Here is a 10,660-nt window from a genome sequence, read left to right on the forward strand (position 1 = left end):
ATTAGACATCACCAGGGCAGCTGACTTAAATTTAGCAAAGGAACCACTTTAGTGCTTTTTGTACCACATAATCACAAAATCATAGGGGGTTGGAAGGGAGATCTACTAGTCCAGCCCCCCCTGCTAAAACAGGTTTCTGACAGTGGGTTGTACATGAAAGCATCCAGGCAGGTTTTGAATATCTCCAAAGGACAGGACACCACAACCTCTCAGGGCAGCCTGTTTCAATGCTCTGTCACCTTCAAAGTAAAGAAGTTCTTTTGCGTATTCAGATGGGGTTTCCTGTGTTCCTTTGTCCTGTTGCTGAGCACCACCAAAAAGAGCTGGGCCCCATCTATTTGATAACTGCTATTTGACACCTGCTCTTTAGATATTTATAAGCATTGATAAGATCCCCCTCAGTGTTCTCTGGGCTGACCAGTCCCAGGTTGTATGTCTCTCAGCCTTTCCTCATAAGAGAGAAGCTCCGAGCTCCTAATCATCTTTGTAACCCTGAACTGAGTTCTCTCCAGTAGTTCCCTGTCTTTCTTGAACTGGAGAGCCCAGGTCTGGATACAGTACTCCAGATACATCCTCAACAGGGCAGGGTAGAGAGGGAGGATAACTAATCTCAACCTGCTGTCCACACTCTTCTTGATGCAGCCCAGGATAAAATTGGGTGCCTTGGTCACAAGGGCAAACTGCTTGCTCATGGTCAGCCTGCTGTCCACAAGGACACCCAGATCCTTCTCTGCAGAGCTCCTTTCATGCAGGTGAGCCCCTAACCTGTTCTGATGAGTGTGGTTATTCCTCTCCAGGTGTAGAACTCTAAAATTGTTCTTGTTGAACCTCCCAAAGTTGCCCTCCACTAAAACCAAAACAGATCTGTGGCTTAAGGTGGGAAAAAAGTCCTAAAGACACAAATTTCAAATCCTGATATCAAATATCCCAAAATGCAGTGATATTTTAGTGCAGTTTTTTGTTACATGAGCATCTCAAATGATCTGCTAAAATACGAAATAAATATTCATAAATCAAGGAAGACTGGGTTATTAAATCTGAGGTAGTTATGTTGTCTGTAAGAAGTGGATGAATTAGTAATTTCTTAAAGAAAATAGTAGCAAAGCATTCTAAATCAAAAATATTTTTTCTTTATTTTTTTGAGTTTTTTTTCAAAGTTTTTGTCATCTGAAATGAATAACTGAGCAATGAGAAAACCTGGAAGAAAGAAGACAATTTCCCTCCCACTGTTTACAGGTAATTCTTTTCAAGATAACTGAAAACTGAAAAAAAAAAAAAAAAAAAAAAAAAAAAAACCAAAAAACAAAAACAAAAAACTTTTTGTCAGAAAAGATATAACCTAATTCCTTTTCCTTGTTGTAGGAGTATTCTTAACATTCCTGCAAATCTGTCTCATTATTCTGCTTCCCTGCTCAATGTGGCCTCAGATTAATCTATGAAGTGACAATAAATCATAAACTCTTATTCATGGTCAGAGTGCATTCAATCAATTTTATCCATTGCTGAGCTTCTGGTATTATCAAATGTCGAATCTATCTTGATGCATTTCCTAAATAATTAAGGAATATGATATTGACTGATTAGACATTATTTGAAGCACAAATAATCTATAGCTACATAAAAATTTCTCAAGCTGAAAAAAATTCTTCAATTTTTGGAAAAATATGATTAATATGGTACTTTGGGAGGCTATAAAAGGTAGGTAAAAATGTTCTACTATGCAGAAGTCTTTGTAAGCATGTTTGAGTGATATACCAAATCTCTAATCCACGTCTCATTTTCTGCTCCCTAACACTTCAGACTAGCCTGTGGTATTCAAATAAAAGAAGCAGAAAACCAACTGTAGTGTTTGTAGGATTCTTTCAATTAAGAAGTGGCACAGGAGTAAGTATGATATAGCTCTAGAGATTATTTCTTTTACAAGAAAGTTCTTATACCTCAAGACATAGAAAGAGTGTGACGATTGTAACACAGTTTAGAAAATTAAGACATTATCCTGTGATAGGAAAGATGATTGTAAATTCTGACTTGAACTGAGGCATTGTCGGTAAAATGAAATTAGATTTACAGTGCCTTAATTCTGCTTCCTCACTCACATGTATAACTGCTTGTCTCTACATTACTTTTGCATGCATTGATAGTAGAAAGAACTTCAGTGAAATGGGCAGAATCAGACAAATTCAAGGGAATCAGACATGAAGAAAGGGTAGAGGAAATGAATTTTAAAGTATTGTAAATTCATACTTATCACTTTGAGATAAAGAGATTTTGGTAGGCACAGCAGGAGGGGAAAAGTGTGAAATGAAGGTTTCTTTAGAGTATGGAAAATATAATACACTTAAAAAGTCAGAAAGAAATGCTGATAAAGAATGGAGATAGACACAACACATAGGAGAGATAGGAAATAGATTGTTCATAGGAACAGATATTTTTCCTTCCTCTATGCAGAATTAATAGTTGAATGCTTTAATGATGTTTTATTTTACAAAGCCTTTATTACTTTTTCAAGACATATTATAGAACATTTATTAGCACATTATGAAGTGGTATAAATAATTGAAACTGAACTATAGTTGTCAGGTTTTTACTGGTTTTGCCTGCTCAGTAGTTTGAAAGTTTCAGTAGATTTCATTAAATCTGCAGCTATTTAGAAGTGAGCATGCTGTCACTGAGCTTCTACACCCGGTTCTATCAAATTAGGGAAGTGACAGGTGGGGAACCAGGAGCACTCCTTCCTGGATGCACTATATCCTTGGAACCCCTCCTCTGTATTTATCTCCACAGTGACAGAGTAACTCAGAGAGAGGCTACCCGCTGTATGTTAGCATTTAAGTGATGTAATTCTGCTAGGTAATGTAGCAGGTATTTTGGAAATCCTAATTGTGAGGAGGAGAATTGAAGAGATGCACAGGAACATGTGAAGGACTAGTGTCCCGTAGTAAGTTCTTATCGCTGCCAGTGACAAAAAAAAAAAAAAAAAAAAAGCCCTGAGGACTATGAAAATAACAAAAATACCATCTGAACTGTTCTCACATTTTCCAGACTCACTAGTTATTAGAATGAGGAGGTTTCTTTTGTTGGTTTTAACATTCAGTCCACCCCTAATTTTGCTCTGAGAGTCAATCAATATTTTGTATATGTGGTGTTCTATATTTAGTTTTGGTAAGCAGAGAATTGACTTCTCAATCACTTCTTATGTACTGAATATAAAACTACCAGATCTTTCATAGTTTCAGTTTAATAAGCTTGTGCGCTTGAATTGGTCATTGATTAAGAACAGCTTTTGTCTCAGACTACAACAGAAACGTGATGGTTGCTTCTTTAAAACAGAAGCTGTAGCAATCTAATAAACTCTTTTATTTCTGTAAACTCCAATATAATTTGATAGATAAAACAAGCACAAAAATATTTTCTAATGTTTTAACAGGCACATTTCTGTTGCTGCTCATACTGTAGAAGTTCCTAATTCTGTGGTACTGCAGAGTAAATTCCCAGGTTAGATTTCTACTTTTTCAAGCATTACATTCGCAAGCAATCTGAAAATAAGAGTGACTGTAGAGAAAATGTACTTATGCCATCCTTTTAGAGTGTTCCATAGGCAATCACATCAAGGTTTTTCCCATATGTAAGAATATATGTTACTGTTGTAATAGGCAAGTATATTTTTAAGTATATTTACCGAAGGGTTTAATAAATATAATTAGAATGTATTAATTCTTATGAGAATTTAAGTTTCTACAAATACTTATTTACAAAGAAGAAAAACAATCATGGTCTGTAAAATCTCATTGATGCTGAAAGATAGTTTCGAACAGTAGGTCCTATTTTAGGTTAAGGTAGAAAATATGTTTTTAGTAGAGAGATGTTCAAGTGAAAACAGGCTCTGTCTTTTAATTTTTAGGAATTCAACTGTTTCTGGTATTTTTTTTCTAACCTAAACCATAGTCGGTCTCTAGCATCAAAAATGTTTCTATCTCTGGCTATGAAAATGATTATCATATCAAAAAGCAGGATTATGACCTCAGGTGAGGAATAATCAGGAGGAGCAGATGAACTCTTCTGTCCATGAAATATCTTCAGATGGGCACTAGAAGGTTTTGAAAACTGCCCTCATATATTATTAAGATTATAAGGTTTAACTGAGGCGGCACTGATCTGTTTGTGTTCTTCAAGAAAGGAGAATCTTCAGGTATTATATCTTCAGATATTCATTAATAAAGTGTAAATGTCCCCCTGAAGAATGGAAGCTTGACTAAAAACCTTTAAAAAGAGAAAGATACTTTCTGCCAAGAAGCACTGTATGAGGAAATTTGTAGACAGTGTAAATCAAATACGGTTCTTACTGCATCGGTCCATGTTCTTGATCTTCTGTGGCTGTTGGATTATCAGGATTCCTGCATACAAATTTTTACATTTTTGTAAGATACATACATCAGGCACCCAAAGGAAGTCTGTAGTGCTTGAGACTTTGGATGAATTCCTAATATTCACTGAAGGATCCTAGATCATTGCATGTTGTAAAGACACAGAAATACGTTCTGCGTTGCAAGGAATGCTGTATTTTTGTTATATTGCTTATTACATGGAAGAAATTCAAGTTCTTTGCTCCCTTTCTAGAATACTGAAAATTCATTGGTTAAGAAATACTTTTGTCTATCTGTGGCACAGATGACCTTAATGCATCTTAACTGCTTCTAATGTTTGTTTCTCTCAGTGGCTAATAGAAAGACTTTCCAACTGTGAACTAAAATATTTAAGTGAATGTGAACAGACTAAAATTATTGCAGCTATGAGTCTAGAATCTTAATGAGATAATTAAAATTTCTATGTTGTGCACAAGTGAAAAAGAACTGAATTTTTAATTGAACCAGGTGCAGGTGCCCCAGTGGGGTTGTGGTCTCCTCTGTGTGGCAAGGCCGGAGCTGCCTTGTGCTGCACACAGATGGTTCCATTGGGCTCCAACAGCCCCACAGGGCATGGCTGGGCCCCACACCCAAGATGGAGGGGCCTGTGGGGACTGTATTTGAGAAAGTGCCAAATGCCGTACAGCAGTTGTGAGAGAGGAGGGTGGAAAAAGCGTGAGAAACAGCCCTGTAGAAATCAAGATCAGAGGAGTTTTAAAGGAAGTGATGCTCTAGGCAGCAGAGGATACAGAGGTGGGGAGGAGACCAATGCAGAAGCAAAGGAAAAGTCTGAGAAGGAAGGAGCAGAAGAGAGAAGTTGTTACAGACTGATTATGCACCCATCCTTCTTGGGCTGCTCGGGGTGAGGAGGAGGTCAAAGAGTTGGGAATGTATGACTTAAGCCTTTGTTGTTCATAATGTTACTCTACATTTTAAAACTGGCAAGAAGGTAAGTTATTTTTCAACAAACTGAGTTTATTTTGCTCATGACAATAGCTGATAAGTGATCTACTGTCTTTATCATGATCTACGAACTTTTCCATCTTATTTTCTCCACCTGTCCTGTTGAGGAAGGTGAAGAACAGCAGGCAAAGGCCAATCCACCACATTCAGGTATTGGTCCTGTAAAACATAGATACAACCTGTATGTTTTGGATCACTAGGATATTGCATAACTCTTCCATGGGTCTTGCTGCTGTCTAATACAGTTGCTTAATTTTTGTCATCTCTGGCTATTTTAGAGAGCACAAATGAGGTTCAACAATAACTGCATACTGCCATAATCAGAACCATACAACTCCTCTGAGACATGGAAGGAGATAAGAAGAATGAGTGAAGAGAAAGGAGCTGGATCTGGCTCTCCTTGCTACATGGACTGTGGTTAGGATGCTTTTGCCTAAATCTTGGCATTTAGCATCATGATTCAGACAATCATTAGTCCTACATTACTGTACCTGGCCTCTGACCACTGCAAATGGATGCCTGTTTCATTTCTGCTTTGTTTGGCAATCTTGAATATTCAGTGTAACCTCAAATGGCATTGTGGTTATGCAACCTAATAATGACTCCATTTGTACTGACTCTAAAGAGAGTGTAGGTACCTAGTACGAACATTTTTCTTAAACTCCAACAGAATCCTAAACTTAAGTTTAGCTACATTAACCTCAGACTGAATTTTGCATTCATTAATGTACTTGTAGTGTTTTGAATACCAGTCAGATTAAGTCTAGAAAGTGCTGGCTGCATTACCAGTGTACTAAATTTCCTCAGTTCCAAGCCAGGGAAATATATTGTTTCCCTACTGCTGCTCTCATTCTTTTCTTACTTTTTAGCTTCATTTCAATTGCTGCAAATACTATCTTGGCCCAGGCTTAGGAAAACATAGCAAATTAGATCCACACATCCGGACGTCTCACTATGTTGGCAGAGTAGAAGTGTGACTCACTGCACTTACCTGTCTGTATATACGTGCTTTTTTTAAAAATCAATTGTTGAAGAGAAAATATCATGATTCTTATGCAAAGAAACAATAGAACAAAAAACTCACCAAAAAATCAGAGTTTAAGGATACTGTCTTTTGTGCTAAGATACTTGTTGCCAAAACAATTAAGAGCTGAGTAATGGAAATAATTGCTCAGAATTTCCAGTGAAATCTTGTTTTCCTTATTACAAACTTAGATATGGAACCATTTCTACCAAGACAGTTCAACAGAATTATCCATTAATTTTAAAGAATCAGATAAGATCCCTTACCTCATCTGAAAGATTAGATAATGTAACCTTTAAAGAAAGAGGAAACATAAATAAAAATATTAAGTCTATGATTGACAGAAAAAGAAAAATACGTTTCCCAAAGTATTGCTTTCAGATGCATTCAGTTAAATCTACATATGTGGACAGCAATTATATGGGAGGTGTCATTATTCTTTCTTAAACATCGATTCAACTTCTGATGTGTATCCAAAGTTGTGTGTGTGTTCCTTGCTGCAAATAATAAGAAAGATCTTTTTTGATGCTTTTTATTGCCGTTACCTCACATAAAGGAAGTATTTAGTTAAATCCTATTTCTTCCAATACTCATCAGTATAATCTGTACCGAAATTGTAATTACAATGGTATTTAATCAAACATCAAAACCAAGAGTGTAGTTTGGGATATGCTGAGGCAAGTCACAGAAGAAAACAGTGTTATCTAACATCAGCAGGTCAAATTTCTCTTTAGTTCTTTTAAGATGGCTCTGATCTGACATGGAGGAGCTGCTGTGCTCTGCTCACAGAGGTCATATTTGCAGCCCCTCTCTGCCAAAACACAGGGCTTTCCAGGTTTCCAAAACTCTAGGAATGTTAAGTATTTGAAGATTCACAAGACAAATAATATGCTCAATAATATGCTCTTGTTGCCCAGACAGCTTTTAGTATTAGCATTCTTACCTGTTTTCTAGCATGCTCCCTCTTTTCAGTGATTTTTTTCTCTGACTTGCAGTTGTTCTTGTTATGCTGTTGTTCTATGTAATTTGATATGCTGCTATTGTGTGGAAAGTAATGTAACTTCAGACCATTCACTATTTGTGAAGATATCCAGAAAAGTGATGACACACAATTTAATCAAAGGATATTTGTACCTGTTCTCCAATAATTTGTGTATTTCCATAAAAATAATAATAATAATAAAAAATAAAAAATAAAATCAACAAAATTTCTATGCTAGCATGAAAAAAAGCTAGCAACATAGGAACTATGTTTCAGTTTGGAAATTCCAATTTGAAAAAGCTACAGTATTAAAATTCTCACTCCTAAATATGGCCAATGATCTTAGTACTTTAAATTTAGGGATGACCTTGAATTCAAGTCCAAAGAATAGTATCAAATTTCTACATGTGTCTTTTAAACTTATTCCTTAATGCTGAAGCAATGCAGAGGAGAGGACCTATCCTTTTTTCCCCTTTTTCTTGCACACTTCACCATTTTTCTATGTTGTAATATGAGAAACAGCTTTCATAGAAACAAAGAAAGGGTTTTTTTATTTGTTCGCCTGTACAAAGTTTGTAGAACAAGGAGTAGTGGCTTTAAACTAAAAAAAAGGTAGGGTTAGAAGAGATATTAGGAAGAAATTCTTTATCAGAGACTTCTGAGGCACTGGAACAGGTTGCCCAGGACAGCTTTGTATTTCCATCTCTGGAGATGCTCAAGGCCAGGTTGCAAGGGGCTTTGTAAACCCTGATCTGGTGGAAAGTATCCCTGCCCACGAAGGGTGTTAGACGATCATACAACCCAAATCATTCTATGATTCTACATTTGAGTTGTGCATTTAAGCCTAAGAGTAGAATGTGGCCCTGATTATCAATTTCAGATTTCTATTTTTTTCTTGACATTTTATGTTACCTTAGAATCCATCACACCAAATCTAATACTTGAATAAAACTTATGCCAATATATTCATTTTGCTCTCATAACCATTGAGCCTTTGCTCTCAATGTTTTATGTTTCATTAAGTCTGTTATTAAATATGACCTTCTAGCTTTATTTAGTCTTTTCTTATTTTTAATAATGGCATTATATTTTTTCTTCCCCTAAGAAGCAGAACATTCTTATCACCATTCTTTTGCAAGCAGACAACTTAGAATATTTTAACAACTTATATAGCTATTCCTGATCTTTACAAAAGTGCATCATTTTCATCAAATAAATCATTATGACTGTCTCAGAATGTGCCGTTCTATAAAAAGAAAAGAGATTTTCCCAGAGCTTCCTAGTATTCTTCCTTTTCCCAGAGTTCACCTAAAACTATGGCTTAATATTTTGTGTTTTGTTTTTTTTTTTAAGTCACTGAATGGAAGAAAATTATTATTTAGAACCTAGAATTCATCTGCCTCTAATCTGGTATACTCTAATTACATATATAATTTAGGATTTCACCCACCCATTACAAACAAACTGAAATGTGCATAACAGAGAGTTAACACGAAATTATCAAACAAAAGATAGCTTGGAATTTCCCTTGGAAAACTACTGCACACTATAGCATAAATAATGATTATTTTGGAAGTAACAGTGCAGATATCACTATTACAGAATAAGCAAAAGCTGGTTATGCAATAAGTGTATGTAACACAATGAAGGATTATACAAATTAATAGTGTAAGAAGGAGGGGACAAAATCAAGACTGAAAACTGAGTTTCAATTAACAGGGCACATGAAAAATAATAAAAATGTAAGAATACTTTGGAAGTAAGAAAGGAGCAAAGAAAATGAAGCATGGTGAGAAAAATAATGAATGATACAATGGAGAACTTTATTTTTTATGTTCAGTCTTTCTAGAAAAAATGTGAACTGTGATCAGATTAATTGAATTAACCTAATAAAGGATTAGAAATTTAGGGCAAAGAACAGAAAGCAGAGTTTAAGGAATACTGAGATACATAGATCCATACAAGTTCAGAGATCCTGATGAATGTGTCTGATAAACTAACAAAAGCACACTTTGAACTATCTATTATAATATTTTAAATTTCTCTGTGAACAGATGAGGTATCCCAGGGTTGAAAAAGAAAGAATAGTTCTATAAAGGTAGAAAAGATATACCAAGGAATTCTAGGTAAATCAGTGTTTTCTATGTTCCTGATGATAATCTCAAACTAATGAACATTTACAGGAAATTGAATGTTAATGAAGTGTCAGGAAAGAAATCCAGGCTGTGTGACAAATGAGTCTAAATTAATTCTTTGACATGGAGGGAATAAGAATAGCCATTGTCAATTGTGTATTATTACAGTTAACTCAATATGGCTAACTATGAGTAGAAATGTTGTGATTGAAAATGCTTAAGAAGACAAACTATTTTATCCTCATATGATTTATTACTAGAGTTTATTAACATGAGACTTGTGCTAATACATCTTTATTGTTAGCAGTGTCAGCTGAACGTTTCTACAAGGCACAGCATAGCCAATTGTAGCAGTTCTCTCCATATAGTGTGCCAGACTTCACAGTGTGTATTTTTGTCCTCACGTATCTCAGGTAACCTAAGACACGCAAATCAAAACTTGGACTGGTGATGTCTATTTACTATATACCATACCACACATATTCTATGTTATACTCTATCATGGAGAGCATTGGTGTTTTAAAATAAATAAAAAAGTGCTTGCTCATGGATCAAGAAACTGCTGAAAATTAGGAAGGAATGTGCACCAGCACCTACAGCTAGTCAACAAAACTGAATATGCTGACTAGGGAACACTGGATATTCCTATACAGAGAGTTTAATATTTTCTCATGGGTTAGGCCTAAAGAAAACCTTATTCACTAACGTTAGTCTTCTATCAATAATGCCACTGCAATCTAGGGTTTCTAACAATCCTAACACGCAGATCCAAAAGACTATGATTGTCCCTTTTTGACTTGCAGATCAAAAAAGAATTGATTGCAACTGTAACCAATGGATCCAGTGGGAAATTACGTAGACAATTACAACGTTGTACCTACCCTTCTGAAGTATCAACTAAAGGTAACCAGCAATGCCTTTCTAAATTTCTTCTTAATATTCCTTACCACAGTAACACTCCTACACTGCTTTTAATTTTGCCCTGAAATGAACAATTTGAAAATATGCTCTGTGCCAGCACGAGATCAGATATGGTCTCCTCCATGGGCTGCACATGGAGATCTGCTCCGCACGGTGCCCATGGGCTGCAGGGGGTCATCCTGCTCCACCATGGGCCTCTCCTGGGCTGCAGGGAGCTTCTACTCTGACCCTA

The 10,660-nt window shown here is 35.9% G+C and overlaps 1 long non-coding RNA gene across 1 annotated transcript; it reads left to right on the plus strand.

Moving 5' to 3' along the window:
• On the plus strand, positions 639–7,517 carry LOC110396755. Its single transcript, XR_002437226.1, has 3 exons — positions 639–752; positions 1,145–1,236; positions 5,645–7,517. It is a non-coding gene; the product is annotated as an uncharacterized LOC110396755 (long non-coding RNA).

Source organism: Numida meleagris, chromosome 3 (genome assembly GCF_002078875.1).
Source record: "Numida meleagris isolate 19003 breed g44 Domestic line chromosome 3, NumMel1.0, whole genome shotgun sequence".
Taxonomy (NCBI): domain Eukaryota; kingdom Metazoa; phylum Chordata; class Aves; order Galliformes; family Numididae; genus Numida; species Numida meleagris.